Below are 16,676 nucleotides of genomic sequence, written 5' to 3'. Positions count from 1 at the left end.
TAAAGTACACGTATTTTAAAATTATACCTACTTTATGTATTATATGTTCCTTTATTACTGTCAAGTCTGAGCTCCTCAAAGTCTTTAATACTCACAACTAGACCTGGTCAGAAATTTTCCAATGGAATATTTTTCTATTAGAAAATACTGATACATCGTAAGCTAAATGATTTGTGGAAATGTCTTTTGGGGGAAAATGGAAAAAAATAGCAGTTTGAGATGATGAAAATGTTCCATTTTGCCATTTTCAAAAAGGACCATTTTGATTTTTTGTTTTGCATCTACTTATTTTTTAGAGAATTGAAATGTAAAAAAATTCAAAATTTGAACAAAACATAGTGATTTTATCAAATGAAAACATTTAGATCAATCCAAAATATGTGTGTGTGTTTCTCTCTCCCCCACCCCAAAAGAATTGTGTTTCACAATAATTTAAAATGTTTTGGTTTTATTTCATTTTAGAATGGAAATATTTTTAGAACTTGCAGGAACAGTAAATTAAATTTCCATCCCACTCAACTCACAAAACCTGGGCCTTCCCCTTTCACAGGTGCTGAACCGAAACATAGAGATTTTGGCTTTGTCTACACACACAAGTTGTGCCACTTTAGATATACTGGTATACAGGTAACCCTGCTTAGTGTGGACACCATGGGTGGCGCATAATGGAAGCTGGGAGAGGCTAAGCATCCCCAAACCTCATGCCACGGGGGGGGCAGTGGCAGATTACCACATGGGGCCTGGCCAATTTGGGGCCCCTGGAAAAATCTCCCCCTGCCACAGCCCCAGGGCTGGAGGAGCTCTTGCTCCCCACCAGGAACACAGAGCTTTTCCAGTCTTGGGGCTGCAGTGGGGGGAGGGGAGGCAGAAAGGAGCAAGTGGGGGCAGGGCCTCAGGAGAAAGAGGCAGAGTGGGGGTGGAATGGGGTGGGACCATGGGCATGGCCACTGGTGGAAGGCGTGGGGCCTCGGCCAGAAGAGGTGGGGCAGGGGCCTAGGTTCCCCAAGGGGAAGCTTCACCCACCACCCATGGTGGAACTCAGTTATACCTGTATAAAAATTCTTACACTGGTATTGCATATTCCTGTATGGAAAGGGCGGTAATCTTACTGCCAGAAGTACTCTTATACTGGTATGTCCATACTAGGGGTTGAAATGTTATAATTATATCCATGAAAATAGTTGTGCCAGTACAATAACTCTGTGTAGACCAGGATTAAGTGTCTTGCCCAAAGGAACCTAGGTATCTACAGAGCTAGGTGAGCTCCATAACCAGTGAACCATCATCCCTCCTCAATTAACATTTGTATTAACATAACGTGCATGCACATATAAAAATAATACACTTTCAAATCCTTATAAACCATGCTGCCTTCCTACACATATAGCCCTCAGTCTCCTAGAACGGCCCTCCAAAATGGCTGCTGTGTGTCAGCACTTCTGGTTCTTTCCCAGACCTGGGTTAGATGCCATTCACACAGTTTAAAACCCACATTGCTCACACGTACACAAAACTGAGAGATTATCATGAAAGAGTGAACCCTGCAAGGGTAATACAAGCAAGCCATCAGCCCACATGGAGTCATTAAAAGGATTTGTAGAAAAGTTATGATTACAATTTAAAAAAAAATGATTGTGTCACAAATATTTTGAGAACAGAACAAAGGACCAAAGCCACTGAATAAACTATTTGCAAAAAAAAAAAAATGGTTTGACCAGCTCTTATTGGTAAGCCTAGTAGATGACTGAATGCACATGGAGACTAAAATACTATTGTGCCGCACAGAAGTGACTCCCTCTCCAGGTCAGGATTGAAGCATATTGGCATGGCAGAAGGGGGAAGCTTGTATTGTGGTGTGAATGCTGCACTTGTGCTTTATAATAATAATAATAAATACATAATATTTTGTATTGTGGTAGAACCTGGGAGCCCTCAGTCATGGACCAACGCCTCATTGTACTGGCACTGTACAAACACAGAACAAAGATGGTCCCTGCCCCAGAAAGTTTAGGATTACAACTGGCTGAAAACAGGAACATTTTGGGGGAAATATTTTCAAAAAAGTCATTTTTTGTTAAAATTTCACAGTTTGGAATATTTGGACTTGCTCTCTAGCTGGTCAAAAAGCAGGATTAGCATTTTGTGAAAACTTCAGCCAAAAATAAATCCCAATATTTGAAATTTCCACAAAGAAGGCATTCAAATATTTAAACTCAGAAGATAGATTGCAAAGAAATTCATTTTGTTTTTTATTAACATTTGCAATTTTAACGAAAAATAATCAAAAAATTGAAATTCGGAACATTTCTATTGAGCATTTCACTTGCCAAGGTTGTCAATGCAGCATCTTTCACAAGAACTAAAAACACCCCAAAAGCAATAATAGTAAATTATTAAATAATCAATATTCAATTACAATAATACATGAATATTTTAAAAAATTGTAAACAATCCTGGCATTAAATGTAGGTGTTATGACTCTAAATGTGTTTTCCTTTTCTCCTTATCAATGCAGTCATTAGCTGATGTTTAAGGGGATGTTATTCTTGCACTTAGCTGTACCATTGTTGTCTCCCAGTGTATGTGCGTATGAAAATAAGTATTGTTTGATATTGGGGGGCTAGCGCTTGCCCCCTTTAAATCCGCTTTGCATTGCTCTGCTGATGCAAAACAGACTTCATGCTGGCCTATGTAGTGAGGAGATTCCTCCAGTGGCATAGATCCAGGGTACCCAGCCATCCTTCACAACCCCTTTCAGCTGGTTGGGGACCTGGCAGAAGGGTCTGGGGCATGATCCTAGTGCTACTGCTGAAACAGATGCACAGTGGCAGCTGGGTAAAACTCAGAGGAGCCCCAACTCTGCTCTTATTTAAACTGGTGACCAAACTGACCCCCAGCCAGCTCCAGGATACGGGGAGTGTAAAGGTGGTCTATAATCACCTTTGCCTCTCTTGCCCCACCATGAGCACTGTTCTGCAATACCCATAGGTTCAGCCCGAGGTCTCCTAGCTATATTTTCCCTTGGAATTGAAAAGGAGATCAATGTTTAAGCAAAGTCTGTAATAATGACATTTGCAAGTTCTTTTAACTTGTGTTTTTTTCGATGTAAAGTATGTCTCCTACCCCAAGATTCATAAAAGGTTGCAACATAATAAATCAGCACTTAAGCATCTAAGGCATAATCATTAATTATAACTTAATGTCACCCAGACAAAAAAATGTATAAATCAGCAATCAATTCTACTTGACTTTTTAACAAGCATTACATCCATTTAAAAGGCTAAACAAACTCTCTTTCGTCAGCAATATTATTCTTACAAGAAGCAACAGGCCTATTGTGGCACTTCAGTGCTGAGCTCAGAATCCACGTGTTTGGTCTTTGAAGCATAGATTGGCCTGCGTGTCTTGGAAAGGACCTTGGGGAGCTTGCGTAAACAATTCTGGAGATAATGCTTTGCTGTAATGATGTTTGTGTTTTCTTTGTGAAACTGCAGTGGAAACCTGGCAACTCATGGAAAACATTTGTGGTTCCAATGAATTCACCTATAACTGTGAGGGATTAGACCATGCAGAACTGAACTGATACAATTTTTCAGTTTAATTTGCAGTTGGGGGATTACAATAAAACATGAGAGGCCAGCACGGTGGAGCAGCATGAGCGCTGGAAGCTGTTTGCTAAATTGTAAGTCTAAGGCCTGGTCTACACTAACACCCCAATTCGATCTAAGGTACGCAACTTCAGCTACGTGAATAACGTAGCTGAAGTCGACATACCTTAGTTCGAATTTACCGCGGTTCAGACGCGGTCCACACACGGCAGGCAGGCTCCCCCGTCGACTCCGCGGTACTCCTCTCGCTGACGTGGAGTACCGCAGTCGACGGCGAGCACTTCCTGGTTCGAATTATCGCGTCCACACCAGACGCGATAAATCGAACCCGGAAGTTCGATTGCCAGCCGTCGAACTACCGCGGTAGTGTAGACAAGCCCTAAGAAAGATCTCAAAGAGTTAAACTACCTGGTCACTGGAAGTGAGCTTTGCTACTCTGGTTGTGGTAGGGAGGTGGCTCTCCCAGGGCTTCTGGGAAATGGGTAATAGATGCTTGATGCACAATCACTAACAGATTCTGGGAAGGAGAAGATCCATGGAATAAAATCAGAATCTGTGTCCGGAGAAGCCTTTTATATCCACTTACTCCTAGTTGGCACAAGAACCAGCTACTAGAGCTGGGCAAAACTCTAATGATTTGTGAGTTTTTGCCAATTGCATGGTGATATTTTGTGAAAATAGAAGCATTTTACACCTGCAATCTACTCCTTTCCCCTCAGCTCACACAGAGAAATTACCCCAAAGCCCCTGCTCCCTGCAAGAAAGTTAAGCAGCGATACTCAGATCTCAGTGGTTCAGGAGCCAAATTAGCAATCTCCATTATCCAAAAGAGCCACAGTAGTGTGAAGTCATTGTTTGATTTACTATATATATATAGTCTCACAGCAAAATGACCGACCAATTATTATTATTTTATCAACTACAATTGGTTAATAACATAGTAAAAGCATCCTGATTGGTTAATAACTTAGATTGGTTAATAATTAAATCACAGTGTTTTAATATCTGTGCTTCAAAGAGTCGCAGAAGATACATTAAAGAGCTTCTTGTGGCTCTAAGCCTCAGTCTGAGTATCACTGCACTATATATCCTGTACTTTAGGAGGCCTGGAATGAAACCATTCTTGCTAGGTATGCTCTGAGTAAATGTATGCAAACAGAATATTTCAAAACAGAGTTCATGTGCAGATAGGCTAGATCATCGAAAGGATGAGCAAGTCAACCAAGCATTTCCTGCAAGTGATGTCCCTGCAGAGATCTCCTTGTTTAGCATAAGCATATGTACACAGAGGGCAAGCATTGCATCACTTTTTCCATTCTTATATGTCAGTGTTCCAGAGTTCTGAGTATTAACACTCCTTTGAGTGCAGCTCTGAGTGTCTTCTAAATGAAGACTGGCAGTCATGCCGGATTGTGTGTGTGTGTGCTGGTTTGATGGGATAGATGTCTATTATGGAACCACATCAAGAACAACAAAATCCACTTTAACTTGTGACCCTATGCAAGTTTTGAACCCAGATCTTCAGAAAGAAAAGGCTGTTTTCTGAACCCTCTAGCTCAGTGTTTCTCAACCTTTTTGATACCAGGGCTCGGCTTGCTGCCTTCCTAAACTGTGTCAGGGAGATCTCAGGGACTGGTGCTGGCCCATGGACTGGTCATTGAGGAACACAATCCCTTTGACTCTAGCTTCATATTGTCTTTTCCCTCTGCCTTCCTATTGTACGTGGAGGACTGTATAACCTGCAGTCTCCAATCCTTGTAAAGTACCAGTCACCCCAGGCCTGACCTGCAGCAGCCCTTCCTGCTGCTGACCTACAGTAAAATATATTGCTCTATTTTATCAGATTACAATGAAACAATGCAAGAAATTTCTCCAGTACTATCTTAATGTGATCAAACAACACTTAAGATACCTTCACATTGAGCAAAGATATATTGGATACTTCTGACCTGTAAAGTCTACTGGGAGTGTAGTTATTTGACAAGAAATAAATAAAAGATATTTAAGCTTGAAGTCTGTTAGAGACAATACTTGACAAGCGGGCCCTAAAAAAATGCTTGGAAAATTCCATGTTATATTCTAGGTCTTTGTGGCAACTTTTGATTTAGAGTTCAGCCCTGCTAAAGTCATTTATTTGAGAGGTGATTTTTGTGAACAATCAGTAACAATAAATAAAGAAAGTTAAGTAATAGCCACTATAGTACATTTTTGTACCTATTGTCAATTTGCACTGCTATTCATTGGTAAGAAAAGGAATCTTCATTTTACTTGAGTTATAGTGTACTTTAAATAAAATATAAAAATAATTTCCCAGCATTCTTGGGTGTTCTAAAGACAACTCTAAACCCTAAATTTCTCAGTGAGGTATAGATTGAAACAAAAACTTGATTTCTTAACTCTATCTAAGGTACTTTTATGGCCTCCATTAGCAGAGGACCTGAGCACCTCATAGTCTTTAATGTATTTATCCTCATGACGCCCCTGGGATGCAGGGTAGTGCTCTTATCCCCATTTTACAGATGGGGAACTGAGACACAGAGAGATTAAGTGACGTGTCCACGGTCAGAAAGAAGTCTAAGGAAGAGATGGGAATTGACTCCTCATCTCTGGCAAGCATCCTAACCACTGGACCAGCCTTCTTCTCTTGAAGATCCTTTAGCTTATTGGCCATACTCTGCTTCACATATACCAGTGTAAATCCAGAGTAGTTCTGTTGCAGTTAGTGGCAGAACTCTCATAAAACATCTTGAAAATATCTTACCAGTTAGTTGTATGAATAAAAGGGAACATTTGAATGACCTCATCCTTTCTTACTTATTTTTTTATGTGCTTTGTCTAATAAGTTACTATGTGCCCAGTAACATTAATATACAGTTTTGACAATGATGACACAAACATAATAAATGAAAAACATGAAAGCTGAAGTAGAGATTACAGGCTTGACTCTGTACTCATCAAAGTCAATGGGAGTTTTGCACATATAGAGTGAACTCCTGGCCCCACTGAAAGCAGTGGAAATTTTGCCATTGACTTCAATGAAGCCAGGGTTTCACCCGTAGACTTTCTACATTTGATTGTCTCATTTTCCACTAGTGTACATTGCTTACTTTTATTTGGTGGTAGAAAGTACATTCCAAGCCTAAATGGAATCATAGTGCAGCAGTTTTAATGTACCACCCTTCATAAGCATAGCTTAGTTTCCTACATTTATTTTTAGTTGAGTTCTTTCTTCCTTTTCCCCCCCTCCGTAATGGCTTTAGCTAATTTGCAGGGTTTTATAAATGTACCTTCGGGATAATATTTAGAAACACCCTTCATTTTATAATTAAAGTTTTACTTACTTCTTCTCCACACACACGCTGGCCTCTAAGCAAAACGTAAACTCTCAAGTGGTATTTATTTAATTGCAATTTTCTGTAGAGTTATTTAAGAGGGGTTATTAGGTTAAAGCTATTTTAACCTATCTGACTGAACACAATATGCTTGGTAGTGATTCACATCAAAGCTATGTTGCCCATAATATAGCAGCACTTATGTTTTAATATTTCATGGATTTTTTGTATGGGGAAAAAGTAGATATATGCATGAAAAACACCCAATGTCATTAATAATATTTTACCAGGAGAAAAGTTAGCCTTCTTGGGTAAGTTTGCTAAATTAAACATGGAGATTATGGCTTTCATGTTATATAAGCCTTACTCCTTTTCTTCAACCCTCTGACATTTTGTGTTATGGCATGGGTCTGTACAAACTTTAAAGGTGAGGTTGGGATTCACTCTACATGCTCACCCAGGGGAGGAGCAGGTGGAAGGCATCCCCCTTTACTCTCCTGCCTGGGCTACTCCAGTGTGTGTGAGGAGGGAGCACCCTCTGCAGGGTGGGGAATGTGCATCTTATGTAGATGAGTGTGCAGTGGACCGGAGTGTTCAGAGTGTTGGCTTCATCCCTCCCGCAGGGCCAGCCAACACAGATGAGCCAGCACATGGGAGATATAAGACTAACACAGATTACTTCCCCCTGTAGCAAGGAGGAAACCAGGGACTCTATTGTGACCAAATGAGTGATACTACAGTCTACTCATGGGGCAGTGCAACCACATGCTGCCTCATGCTCAGGGCTTGAGGCAAAGCTAGAGTTTAGTCCTAAATTAGTCAATCATCTTCACTGTAGGTTCCAATGGATGCCACAGAGCATGCATTAAATTCATATATAAACCTATGTGCCAATATGAAAAGAAAACCAGTGAACTTGCTACACATGAATCTGAGAGCTGAGATTCCTTGGTGTTGGTTGTTGTGAAAAATGGCTGGTTGTATAAAGAGAAAAAATATTACTAAAATATAGAAATGTGTCTTAGTACAATGTAAGTAGAAATGTGATTTCACTTGCATTAGTATTTTCCTTGTTGAGGAACTTTTAAAAAAATGTGTTGTTGGGGGGAGGGGAAGTGTGTGGAGGAATTTTAATGTGTTTTTGTACCCTGACTTATTGTCGGAACCGTGTTCTGATTAGTTGTTAGCAACTCGGCAAATGTGTGCTTGTCTCCATGGGAAGGAAGATGGATGTGTGAAGAGTCACCAAAGTTCCAGGGAGAAACTGAGCAAGACTGATTAGCTCCACCTCAGCATGACACCTGAGCAGTGTCCTTATCTAAGGGGGTAAATGGATCAGAATGTTACTGCCCATTTATTTATTCTCCTTCTGTTTGGAGACTTTCCCTGATTAATTGCTGTCTAGTAATTGCTGCTGTTAACTAATGTCAAACTTAATTAACCTGGAGTCCCTTCAGCCAGTACATCAGCCCACCCATTTATAAAGAAGAGAAGGTCATCAGCTCAGAGGTTCTGAGGATGGCCACACTTTCCCGATTCGTTTATTTGCTTTGGGCCTTGTTTGCTATTCCTGCTGCAATGCCTGGCGACAGCTTTCTAGAATTCCCATCACGTCTAATTGGCCTGCTGAAGCAGCAGTGAACACAAGATTTAAGAAATGTTTTCTTTAAAAACTTCTGGTCCTACAGACACTTTGAGATCAAGTTTCACTCTGCTGAAATCACACACGATTCCCTGTGATTTTCATGAGAAATACTGTAAGAAAGAATTAAAAGAGAAACACATCTTGGTGGTTTGCAGGGACTGATGGCCGGGGGGATGAAGGGTGGGTGGTTGTAACATAGCAAGGCATCTACAGAATCTTTAGAGGTTGCCAAAATTAACACATACACGGTATTCAGTATCAAAGTTTTCAATATTTGGCTCCATAAACAGAATACCGGTTGCAAAAACAAAGCTAAGGATTTCATGCTGATTACTTAAATAAAAACTGTTTAATTATGAACATTTGGGAAATGAAGTTATGAAGAACTGACCAATATTGCAATGGCTTCCTAGTGTTCATACCAGACTGTGAACACTGTGCCAGCATCCTACTGCTCAGTGTACTGTAGAGTCAGCTACAGTAAACAGTATGTGAAACTTAGCACAGAGCATGCTGATAGCATAGTGCAGAAGCAGTGCTGACTTGCCAGGAAAGTGGATCACTTTTAACATTAATCCATTGTCTGATTGACGTACACTAAATATGTAATAGTCCAAAAAAATAAAGCTTGTGGCCCAGTTTTCAGAGGTGCTGATGCTCACAGCCCTAAAGTCAGGCTGCTGTAGTTTTGTTTGTTTTGTTTTTTGTTTATCAAGTTTTTCCATATAATAGATGTATGAAGATTTATATTAGACATAGAAATAAATCACTTGAGTATATAGCTACACAGTGGATATATTTGCGACAAGAGATCAGATTTTTGTATCAGGATGTTACGTACCATTAAATAGCATTTGCTTATCATTGACTTTAATAACTTCTTCAAAAAGAGTTTTACATCAAAGCAAAATATAACTCTATGCAATAGTTGTCCTTTCCTCTCTAAAACTTTTGTCCATTCCTTAATCAGCTCTCTCCCTGATTACTGCCATTTTATCCCCTTTGCCCTCCCTTCCTCTCATGGGCCTGCAGCCCCCTCTCTGATTATCCAAAACATCACCATAAAGTCATCTTCCTCTCACCTTCATACTTCAATGACTACTGGCTCGCTTCTTCTTTTACTTCATCAATTCCAAGCGCCTTGTTCTAACGTTGAAGGGCCTGCTTGATCTCTCCTTTATTTGCATCTCTGATTCTGTCATCTCTCCCCTATCTTGTTCTTTATGGCCTTAATTCAACATGAGGATTGGGCCAAAAGAAATCTGATGAGGTTCAACAAGGACAAGTGCAGAGTCCTGCACTTAGGATGGAAGAATCCCATGCACTGCTACAGACTAGGGACTGAATGGCTAGGCAGCAGTTCTGCAGAAAAGGACGTAGGGGTTACAGTGGACGAAAAGCTGGATATGAGTCGACAGTGTGCCCTTGTTGCCAAGAAGGCTAAAGGCATTTTGGGCTGTATAAGTAGGGGCACTGCCAGCAGATCGAGGGACGTAATCATTCCCCTCTATTCAACATTGGTGAGGCCTCATCTGGAGTACTGTGTCCAGTTTTGGGCCCCACACTACAAGAAGAGCGTGGAAAAATTGGAAAGAGTCTAGCAGAGGGCAACAAAATGATTAGGGGGCTGAAGCACATGACTTATGTGGAGAGGCTGAGGGGACTGGGATTATTTAGTCTGCAGAAGAGAAGAATGAGGGGGGATTTGATAGTTGCTTTCAACTACCTTAAGGGGTTCCAAAGAGGATGGATCTAGACTGTTCTCAGTGGTAGCAGATGACAGAACAAGAAGTAATGGTCTCAAGTTGCAGTGGGGGAGGTTTAGGTTGGATATTAGGAAAAACTTTTTCACTAGGAGAGTGGTGAAGCACTAGAATGGGTTATCTGGGGAGGTGGTGGCATCTCCTTCCTTAGAGGTTTGTAAGGTCAGGCTTGACAAAGCCCTGGCTGGGATGATTTAGTTGGGAATTGGTCCTGCTTTGAGCAGGGGTTTGGACTAGATGACCTCCTGAGGTCCCTTCCAACCTTGGTATTCTATGATTCTAAGATATTTAAGCATGTGTCTAACTTTAAGTATCTGAGTAGACAGGACATGGAGCTACTCATTTGCTTAATATTATACATGTGCTTTAGCACTTTGTTGGATCAGGGCCTATTTTTCTCCCAATACCCGATACTTACTTTTTCCTTTCTCTCCTCCCACTTTTTGGCTTTGCAACATTCTATTATGCAACCCCCTAAGCTCAGAACAGTCACCTACTTCATGTCCACCTAGTACCTTCTTTCTCCACTTGTAAATTCATTTCTAGTTGTCTGTGATCCTCATAGCTGTGTAGTGTGTTTATTCTGTCTATTGTGAAGATAAAAACTGAAGGAAGCAATCAAACTGCAAAGGATATGAACTCATCTGCTAGTATCTAAAGCCAAAAGGGAATATATGTATATAAATTTACACACAAAAAATTAATAATTCTCCAGTGTATTTAAGAGAAAGAGTGTTCAAATGTGGTAAATGTCACCCAGGCACATACTATTTTATTGTGGGGGAAAAAATTGTGTTTTTCAGTTATACAATCTTGGATCCTTAAAATCTCACCAGTCCTTCAGGAAGATAATGTATTTTACACAAGATCTTGTCATTACTCAGTGGAATTCACAATGTAAAGCAGGAAGTTCTCAGCTCAGCATGAGTTTGCAGGCTCGAGGAACGTCATACCTTTTATTATATTTTCATTTTAATTAGGGATAGATGCACTGGTTTGGAAAATGAGAAAAAAATTTCCCTCACCCCAGAACTTTCACCTACCTTGAGATCCAAACTCAAATCAAGTCAAACCTTTGAAAAGCTCAGATAATTTCCTTCACTTCTGATGTCAGACTGGGAATGGACTCAGGAATAAAAAAATTCTAGGAGAAAGACTCTTCTCAACTTTTCTCTGGACAGGGCCAGAAAAGGCATTACAAGAAAATTCACAGAAGAAGCCTTTCTCTTGTGAGACTTCTAGCCAAACTGAACAGACCCAGAGAAGTTTGGATAATCTCTGTTTTAGAATCTCAATTTTTAAAAGTTTTTCGGAACCCTGAGTCTGCTGAGATTTGCCCACCAGTAAATTCAGTCCTGCTATAGCTTAGTCTCTGGCTTTGTACAAGTATTTCATACCGATCTATTTGAATAGGTACTTATATGGCTAGTGTGTAAGTGGATAGGCCTGGAATTCAGGAGACTGGGTTCTATTTCTGGCTCTGCCATTGGCCTACTTGGTGACCTTGAGGAAGTGACTTTATTTCCCTGTGTTTCAATGTCCCTGTCTGTAAAATGGGATAATGATACTGGCCTTCTTTGTAAGATGCTTTGAGATGTAGTGATGAAAAGGGATATATAAGAGCTAGAGATTATTCCAGTATATGAGTACCTCCCAATCTTTATGCATTTATTCTCACAACTCCCCAGTAAGGCAGGGCAGTGCTATTATTCCCATTTTGCAGATGGGAAACTAGCATACAGAAAGGGTAAGTGAGTTCCCCAAGGTCAGTAGTAAAGCAAGGACTTGACTCCAGCTTTCTAACATCCTAGGATAGTGCTTTAACCACAGGCCCATCCTTCCTCTCTCTAACATTGCTCACATTGTTAGTGACAACTTTACAGTATTTCTGTGGTCAAATAGTTAATGATGTGAAGCTATAAATATAATTAGTGAGATCCCAAGTTTTGTCCTTTGCAGTCAAATTAAAAATGAAGTTCCAAGGTCTAAAATGTGTTTCAGGGAAAGCAGGAGTTAAGGGCATGTTTCAACTTCATTCCTACCTCTTGGAAAACTCCTTTGTTCTTTTGCTTTTATTTTACCCTAGTGAATAAATATTAAAACTCGATCTCCTTATAAATACATGGTGCACAGCCAGTATGGAACCATAACTACATGAGTTTGCCCATTTGATGGAAATTCATCTGTGCAGCTGCAGAATCTCAGAACAAATGGGGTTGAGCTAATGACACCAGCCCCAGTGCTGAAGCCAATGGAATTACTCCAAATTTATACTGGTGTCACTGTGTCCAGAATTGGTCCCTAATTATAGGCCTGTGTTTTTACACTCACGTGTGTTTATGTACAGGCTAGGGAGACAATTTTCTTGGTAAAAATTAGCAACTAGTTATAGATAGTCTCAAAAGTGTGTGTGCAGGGGGAGTGGATGGGGGGAATGGAAGAAATTGCCTACATTGTTTTATCACTGAAAAACTTGAACAATAAGTTCAGTTGTAAGGAAAACAGAGTGTGGGTGGAACCTTTGTCTGTGTTCACTAGGTACCTAAGGCTGTTTCATGCATGCAGAGCAAGTTCCAGTAGGGTTGTGCATTGCAGACAAATGTATCATTTGCATCTACTTCAACTTTTCTATAAGTCAATGTGTGTGTACTTCACTTGACATGACAGATTCATCTCCACAGTTTCTCCTGGTAGCTATAGGGTCAGTGATTCTTTCATTACTAAATAAACAGGAAAAAGGGGGGAAATATTAGACGTTACCACCAGAGCACATGGCACAGGATTTTCTACTTTGTTAAAAATAAGCTGTACTCATCATATTACTGGAACTGCTGCTATTGGTAACAGTTGTGCTAAATGTGATGGTTCTGTGTCTTTAAAGAGAGATTAATTGACTTGCTTGGGAGACACTGTAGCCTACTGAACCTAGGAATCATGAACTGTGGGTTGCAATCTTGATCCTCTAACTGACTTGGGCAAGAAAATTAATGAGAGCTTTGAGTGTTCTGTACCTCTGAAAATCACTACACCGATTTAGGTGCCTAACTTTATCCAAGTTTGAAAGAATTTGGTTATATTTTTTTCTGCCATAGTCTCTCCATGTGTAAAATAAGGATAATGATATTTATTCACTTTGTAGGCTTGTTGTGAACAATAAGACCTTATTGGGAAAGTCTACACTGCAGCTGGGAGGTATGATTTCCAGCATGGGTAGACAGACTTGTTCCAGCTGTGCTGGAGTGAGTATGCTAAAAACAGCAGTGTAGATGTTGTGACACAAGTGGTGGCTTGGGCTAGTCACCCAAGTCCAAGCCCACCTGACCTCCTGAGTCTGAGCTCAGGTGGCTAGCCTGCTCCGTTCCTGCACCATCCACACTGCTATTTTTAGTGCACTAGCTTGGGCGAAGCTAGCATGAGTCTATCTACCTAGGCTGGGAACGATACCTCCCAGCTGCAGTGAAGACATACCCATGGACACTAGTCAGTTGCAAAAGTAGGTATAGTAACTCAGGAACTCTGCATTTCTTGTCTTCTGCTTATTCCTCTGGACTACATGGCTTCTAAAGGGACACTTTCTTCATGACTGCTATTCTAATGGCCTGGACTTCCTAAAAATTTATAAGGCCGGGTGGACTTTTAATGTCCTAGAAAGTTTATACTGCACTGAAGCACTTTGCTGTACCTCCTTACATTCAATACTGCCTTACGATGTGCAGAAATACCTAAGTCTGTTTTCCATGTGAGCGCCCAGAGTGTTTAGCTACTCAAAACCTAACAGAAAACTCTGCTAAGCATACATGGAAAAAAATCTTTCAGTTTTCATGACTTGCAAAAGGCTGAACCAGCTTTTCATTTGCTCTTGAATTTTGCCCAAGCAAAATTTCTGATTGGAACATATGGGGAAAGTGTTTTCTTTTGGTAGTATCCCCTGCACTCTGTCTTTCTGTAATAGATTAATAATAATAATAATAATAATGTTAACAAAGCCCTAAACATTGTGTTTTAAAGGAACAGAAATAAAATGGAAGGATGCACATTGTTATTCAACTTCAACTATTTCACTGCAGAAAGAATTACACTTCCTTTTTGGAGTTGTGTACTGTGCAGTTCCATGTTCTTAAACAAATGAGGGAGATTAGGTGATCACAGGCCAGTGTAGCCTCCCTTAACTTATTGCAAAGAACATCCAGTCTGAGAAGAACAGTTAATTTTTATAATAATTATAACCATTATAAAATCTATCTCCATATTCTGTGATCAGTAACAACACCCTATTTCCCACAATACTTTTTCACTGAAGACACTCCTGTTCCTGTATATAGAGAGCTTTACCTTAGAAGCTCTGTAGCCAAATTTAAACAATAATTAAGGTGCAATTTTTTAACAGTGAGGGTAATTTAGCATTGGAACAATTTGCCTAGGCACGTGATTGATTCTCCATCACTTAAAGTCTTTACATCAAAACTGGATGGTCTTTCTAAAAAGAAATAGAAGCTATGAGCTTGATGCAGAAATGAGTGGGCGAGGTTCTGTGAGCTGTGTTATGCAAGAGGTCAGATCAGGGCTGTAGCCAGGGTTGGGCGAGTAGGGCATCTGCCCAGAGCGCAAAGCCCCAGGAGCGGAATAATGGGGCAGAAAAATGATGGAAAAAAACCAGTAGGGGACTTGCTTGCCCTGGACACTAAAATACCTAGTTACAGCTCTGGGTCAGAGTAGATGACCATAATGGGACAGAAATCTATGAATTTATCCACTAGAGCACCATCAGCTTGTGCTTCATCAGTCAAGAATGGTTCAGCATGGAGTAATTCAAATGGAATGACAGAAGAAATAGAAGGCTTTGGTTTTCAATGGAATAAAAGAATTTGAGAGTGTTCCTTCTTTTACAGGCTGCAAAATACCACAAGTTAAATGGATATTACATGAGAACAATGCAATTTAACTTTGACAACTGCCAAAAAAATCAGAAAATGCTGTATAGTTGTTAGTATTACAGAAAATCTCAGCAATCTGAGATGAAAAAGCCTTATCAACAGATATTTTAGATAAGATACAAATGAAGTTTATAGTACAGTCAGTAATAGCTTATATTAGTTGTTTATTTAAAAAAACCTTTTACCGTATTTGGCACCATCTAGTTGTGCCAAATACACATGGAGTGTATGTTGTTAGGTTTTGTTACTGCATGATTTGATGACAATTTCTGCTTCTTATCGTTTATTACACTCACTTGTATTTCTTATACTGTAAATTCTGTAGAGCCAGAGTTGTGTACCCCTGTTCTACAGCACCTAACTCAATGGACCTCCATCACCTTGGTTATTCTCCCTTATCCCTTATAATTTATCTATTCTGTACATGCTTCATCCCCCCCAACATCTGTACCCTCAGGTCCCCTCTGAAACTGGACTTTATCCCCTCTGAAACTGGACTTTATCCAGTCTTGATGACTCCTGTGCTACTGCAGTGAAGAATTTCATCAGCTCATGCAGGGAACAGTGGGGCCCCACTGCATGCAAACTAGTTCCTTCTTAACTCTATCCTGTGCCTCAGATACAAGAGGAACACACTGGGTGAAATCCTGGCCCCAATGAAGTCAATAGGAGTTTTGCCATGGATTTCAATAAAGTGAGAATTTCACCCACTGTATGCAATCCAATTTTTGAGCGGGAGACTTCCTGCATTCCAGTATGGCTGCAAACAGCACAGACACTACACCTCCTTAGCAACCCCCTTTAGATTTATGCTTCATACCCCAGATGGAGCCAAACATGCCAAAACAGGTCGTGCAGCAGCAGCATCCAAACAGGTTTTGATAATACATGCAAAGTTGGAGGCTTCATCATGAATCATGAACGGTTGACACTTTATTCACCACCAATTTTGCATTCACCAGCATTAACCTAAGAACAGGATCTTTGCCCTGACTTATCAAGCTAACTACAAGAAAAGCCCATGAAATCAAAACAAGAATATCTTAGTTCAGGTTTGTAGCTTGCACAAGATCTCTTCCTATTTCTTGCCAACTACTAAAGGACATGAAGAACTCAAGCTTAGCAGCCAGCGAGGCTCTCCAGATTCCTAGCATAAGGCAGTGTTGTTCAGACCAGTCAAAGGTAGCTGTCAAAGAGTTGGGCACCCAACTAAGATTCTCCAGGGCAGGCTCTATAAGTTATCTCTACAAATATAATCCTGGTGTTTATTTATTTAAATCTTTTTTTGTGGTTCAAGTTTCTGTGTCAGTGGTAAAGAATTGTTTCACATTTAAATAGTCTTGCCAATTGTATTATACAGTAAACCATGTATCACTTTGTTCTGTTACAAATGT

This window comes from Terrapene carolina, unplaced genomic scaffold (assembly GCF_002925995.2).
Source record: "Terrapene carolina triunguis isolate 2854851 unplaced genomic scaffold, T_m_triunguis-2.0 Scaffold42, whole genome shotgun sequence".
Taxonomy (NCBI): domain Eukaryota; kingdom Metazoa; phylum Chordata; order Testudines; family Emydidae; genus Terrapene; species Terrapene triunguis.
This window is presented reverse-complemented; position numbering follows the sequence as displayed.